We start from the raw sequence: 6,000 nt of genomic DNA on the forward strand, positions 1-6,000 counted from the left end.
GTTTTGGCACAATATGGTTGCAATGCATCACCAAGTGGGTGCTACACATTGGTGGTGGATAAGGTGTATGTAAAGTGCTTTGATTTAAACATTTATTTCATGTCTGCAGAAATTGTTTTTCAGACTTAGCGGTAATATGTTTTTTTGTCATTAATCTGATTGTAGTCTGAGTCCTTTCTCAAAGATGGTCCAGTAGAGAAGACTAAGGAAGACGACCCATGCAGTTTCTCAGATACAGTGGGGCAAAAAAGTATTTAGTCAGCCACCAATTGTGCAAGTTCTCCCACTTAAAAAGATGAGAGGCCTGTAATTTTCATCATAGGTACACGTCAACTATGACAGACAAAATGAGAAAAAAAATCCAGAAAATCACATTGTAGGGTTTTTTATGAATTTATTTGCAAATTATGGTGGAAAATAAGTATTTGGTCACCTACAAACAAGCAAGATTTCTGGCTCTCACAGACCTGTAACTTCTTTAAGAGGCTCCTCTGTCCTCCACTCGTTACCTGTATTAATGGCACCTGTTTGAACTTGTTATCAGTATAAAAGACACCTGTCCACAACCTCAAACAGTCACACTCCAAACTCCACAATGGCCAAGACCAAAGAGCTGTCAAAGGACACCAGAAACAAAATTGTAGACCTGCACCAGGCTGGGAAGACTGAATCTGCAATAGGTAAGCAGCTTGGTTTGAAGAAATCAACTGTGGGAGCAATTATTAGGAAATGGAAGACATACAAGACCAGTGATAATCTCCCTCGATCTGGGGCTCCACGCAAGATCTCACCCCGTGGGGTCAAAATTATCACAAGAACGGTGAGCAAAAATCCCAGAACCACACGGGGGGACCTAGTGAATGACCTGCAGAGAGCTGGGACCAAAGTAACAAAGCCTACCATCAGTAACACACTACGCCGCCAGGGACTCAAATCCTGCAGTGCCAGACGTGTCCCCCTGCTTAAGCCAGTTCATGTCCAGGCCCGTCTGAAGTTTGCTAGAGAGCATTTGGATGATCCAGAAGAGGATTGGGAGAATGTCATATGGTCAGATGAAACCAAAATAGAACTTTTTGGTAAAAACTCAACTCATCGTGTTGGGAGGACAAAGAATGCTGAGTTGCATCCAAAGAACACCATACCTACTGTGAAGCATGGGGGTGGAAACATCATGCTTTGGGGATGTTTTTCTGCAAAGGGACCAGGACGACTGATCCGTGTAAAGGAAAGAATGAATGGGGCCATGTATCGTGAGATTTTGAGTGAAAACCTCCTTCCATCAGCAAGGGCATTGAAGATGAAACGTGGCTGGGTCTTTCAGCATGACAATGATCCCAAACACACCGCCCGGGCAACGAAGGAGTGGCTTCGTAAGAAGCATTTCAAGGTCCTGGAGTGGCCTAGCCAGTCTCCAGATCACAACCCCATAGAAAATCTTTGGAGGGAGTTGAAAGTCCGTGTTGCCCAGCGACAGCCCCAAAACATTACTGCTCTAGAGGAGATCTGCATGGAGGAATGGGCCAAAATACCAGCAACAGTGTGTGAAAACCTTGTGAAGACTTACAGAAAACGTTTGACCTGTGTCATTGCCAACAAAGGGTATATAACAAAGTATTGAGATACACTTTTGTTATTGACCAAATACTTATTTTCCACCATAATTTATAAATAAATTCATAAAAAATCCTACAATGTGATTTTCTGGATTTTTTTTTCTCATTTTGTCTGTCATAGTTGAAGTGTACCTATGATGAAAATTACAGGCCTCTCTCATCTTTTTAAGTGGGAGAACTTGCACAGTTGGTGGCTGACTAAATACTTTTTTTGCCCCACTGTACATCTATGCAATGTCACTTTCAGATTTATTTGCAGGATGCAATGCCATCAACTACACCAGGGTTTACCAAACTTTTCCACCACGGCCACCCATTTGTCAGCTTTGATCTAACTTTATTAAACAAACACCATTCGCCAGAGTAGGCTAGCCTGTTCTCTATGAGTGGAGCAGAGACTGTGCGTGGAGTGGAGGGTCCCGCACATGCACAGAAGCTTCGGGACCTTCAGTCGTTGGGAGGAAAGATCTGGAAAAGTCAGATCCGCAGTCACTCAGTTTTTTACATTGCATGCTTTTATTTCACATCATGCTTTAAATAATCTCACCAGAAAAAAACATAACTAACACTTTGATGAAATCAACTCGCTTTAAGCTGTCACTGTAGGATCAATATTTGTTTGGTCTTTACCTCTAGAATGCAACTTAAAACTTCAGGAAGAGGAACCAAAGTGGTGGACGTGGTTTCAATGACAAAAGTAATTTCTACATTAGATTTTTACATTTGACATATTGTGTTGAATACTGTTTTGAAAATATGCCACTTTACTTTTTCTACTATTTATTGCATATTTGTTTGCCATCTATGTATTATCAGGGCAGACAAAAAGATGTAGGCAATGGAGAAAAAACATATTGTGGTGCAGCGGTGGTCAGTTGCCAGCTTGGAGTCCAAGAGAGTACTTAACGTTGCGTTGGAGAAGAGGGTGAAAGCTGTGTCGAAGACCATCTACCACTCTGCTCTAGAACGCAAATTCATGTGCAGACTAATGAGGTGCTAGGAATGAAAATCTTTGTGCCATTGTTGGACTTCTATGTGCACATTAGGATAACATTATCTGAACTGTAATACTAACTAACTGTAAAACTTATGTTTCTGTTTCATTTCAGAGGGTCAAGCAATGACGACAAAACTTGAAACGTAATAAATTCATGGCATCAATAAACCTGTACACCCTGAAGGTGTGCCATACCCTTCTCCAATCTCACTCAACTGCTGACTTTCAAAGTGGCAATTGATTTGGAGGGTGGTGTCTGGGGGCAATGTGGAGAGAGTTTCTGTTTAACCTCAAACATATATATTTTTTGCAATGAGAAAGCTTGACTGTCGAATGTAGACCTTGCCACTTTGCTCTGTAATATTTATTTTAATGATCGGACTTGCTCTCTTGTCTCCTATCTTTGTACTGGAACAATTTTGTGATTTCAAGGTCTTTATACTGTAATTGTGAATAACATTTATCAAATGAATATAACCCTGTATGGTGCCATTTATGAATGATTGTTACTAATAAAAATACTAAAATAAACATATTTAATAATGGACAAAAGAAAGAATACCAGCATAGTTTAGAAAGTCATGTAATGAATAACTATTGAATCACCAAGACTTATTATAAATAATTTCTGTTTGGAGTAATTGTAAATTGAAAATAAAAACAGTTAGTTGCAGTGACTGCTACAATGTTGCACCAGCCGCATATTACCTTTCCCAGGTGAAAGTGCATTTGGTAAAACAGACCGACAGGCATCAGAGAAAGAAAAGTCTAGGCTACGTGAAAAGGGATGTGTCATGCCCTGACCGTAGAGATCCTTATTATTCTCTATGTTTGGTTAGGTCAGGGTGTGACTCGGGTGGAAAATCTGTTTTCTGTTTCTTTGTTTTTGGGCCAGTGTGGTTCCCAATCAGAGGCAGCTGTCTATCGTTGTCTCTGATTGGGAACCATACTTAGGCAGCCTGTTTTCTTCCTGTGTTTGTGGGAGGTTGTTTTCTGTTTAGTGTCTGTGCGTGACGGAACTGTGCGTTTTCGTTTGAGTGTGGTTATGAATAAAGTAATCATGAACACTTACCACGCTGCGCCTTGGTCCACTTCAACTACCACTTACGACGAGCATTACAGGATGATGAGGATTTAAAACATCTAACCTCCACGTTGAAGTGATCTGAGACCTGCACTGAAGCTGGCCATGTTGGCAGCACCCCTAGTCGACTGATAGGGGCGTGGATCAGAAAACCAGTCAGTATCTGGTGTGACCACCATTTCCCTCATGCAGCGCAACACATCTCCTTCGCATAGAGTTGATCAGGCTGTTGATTGTGGCCTGTGGAATGTTGTCCCAGTCCTCTTCAATGGCTGTGCGAAGTTTCTGGATATTGGCTGGAACTGGAACATGCTGTCGTACATGTCCATCACAAACATGCTCAATGGGTGATCTGTCTGGTGAGTATGCAGCCCATGGAAGAACTGGGACATTTTCAGCTTCAGGAATTGTGTACAGGGCCGTGCATTATCATACTGAAACATGAGGTGATGGCGGCGGATGAATGGCACGACAATGGGCCTCAGGATCTCGTCACGGTATCTGTGAATTCAAATTGCCATTAAAAAAAAATGCAATTGTGTTTGTTGTCTGTAGCTTATGCATGCCCATACCATAACCCCACCGCCACCACGGGGCACTCTGTTCACAATGTTGACATCAGCAAACATCTGTCCGGTACAGTTGAAGCCAGGATTCATCTGTGAAGCGCACACTTCTCCAGCGTGCCAGCAGCCATCGAAGGTGAGCATTTCCCACTGAAGTCGGTTACGACGCCGAACTGCAGTCCGGTCAAGACCCTGGTGAGGACGATGAGCAAGCAGATGAGTGTCCCTGAGACGGTTTCTGACAGTTTGTGCAGAAATTCTTTGGTTGTGTAAACCCACAGTTTCATCAGCTGTCCGGGTGGCTGGTCTCAGACGCCAGATGTGGAGGTCCTGGGCTGGCGTGGTTACACGTGGTCTGCGGTTGTGAGGCCGGATGGACGTACTGCCAAATTATCTAAAACTATATTGGAGGCATCTTATGGTAGAGAAATTCACATTCAATTCTCTGGCAACAGCTCTGGTGGACATTCCTGCAGTCAGCATGCCAATTGCATGCTACCTCAACACTTTAGACATCTGTGGCATTGTGTTGAGAGGCCTTTTATTGTCCCCAGCACAAGGTGCACCTGTGTAATGATTATGCCATTTAATCAACATCTTGGTATGCCACACCTGTCAGGTGGATGGATTATCTTGGCAAAGGAGAAATGCTGACTAACAAGTATGAAAAACAAACATGTGTAAAACATTTGAAGGGAATAAGCTTTTTGTGCGTATTGACAATTTCTGGGATTTGTTGTTTCAGCTCATGAAACATGGGACCAACACTTTACATGTTTGCGTTTTATATTTTTGTCATTATTGACAGATGTTTTATTTGAAAGATTAAATGTTATTATCAATCACCAATTGAATAACAGAATAAACATCAACAAACTCGAATGCTTTGTATTAATCTCACACCAGTCTGCCAGCACAGACTCTATGAAATTGCACCTCCTCCCATTGTTGTCCACAAGGACACAGGGACTGGACAACTTGACCTGCTGCCACCCAAGCCTTGTCCTCCTTGGCTGGCAAGATGTACACAAGTCCTGTGGTTATTTATTTTCAAGAACTGCATTTCAACAGCACCAGTCAGTCTTATCTGTTACCAGTCTGACAGACTGCCTTCAGAAAGTATTCACACCCCTTGACTTTAAAAAAAAAGATTGTGTTACAATCTGAATTTAAAATGGATTACATTTACATTTTGTGTGACTGGCCTACACACAGTAACCTATAATATCAAAGTAGAATTATGTTTTTAAAGTTTTTACAAACAAATGAAAATCGGAAATCACTTTCGTCAAGAAGTATTCAACTTTGTTATGGCAAGCCTAAATAAGTTCAGTAATAAAGATATGCTTAACAAGTCACATTAGTTATGTCATGGGTTCAACTAGGGGTCATGATAGGGGCTGTACCAAATGTTTGATGTATTATAATAATTGATTATGCTTATGTTGTATTAATAGAAGGGGAGGGGTTATTAGACGCAAATCATCAGTAACAGGGGCATCGGGACAGCCCAGGAATGTGTACCGGACAAAGACTTGTTTGATGTACCTCTGCTTGACTCTGACATGGTGCTGTTCGTTGATGGTTCTGCCTATATAGATCAAAGCACAGGGAAGAAACATGTAGGATTTACTGTAGTAGATGTGGAAGATGATATTGAGGTTATACGGCCCCTAACAGACCATTTATCAGCGCAACAGACAGATTTATTAGCTCGGAACAAAGCTTGTGAATTGGGGG

This window comes from Salmo salar, chromosome 26, assembly GCF_965601325.2.
Source record: "Salmo salar chromosome 26, fSalSal1, whole genome shotgun sequence".
NCBI lineage: Eukaryota > Metazoa > Chordata > Actinopteri > Salmoniformes > Salmonidae > Salmo > Salmo salar.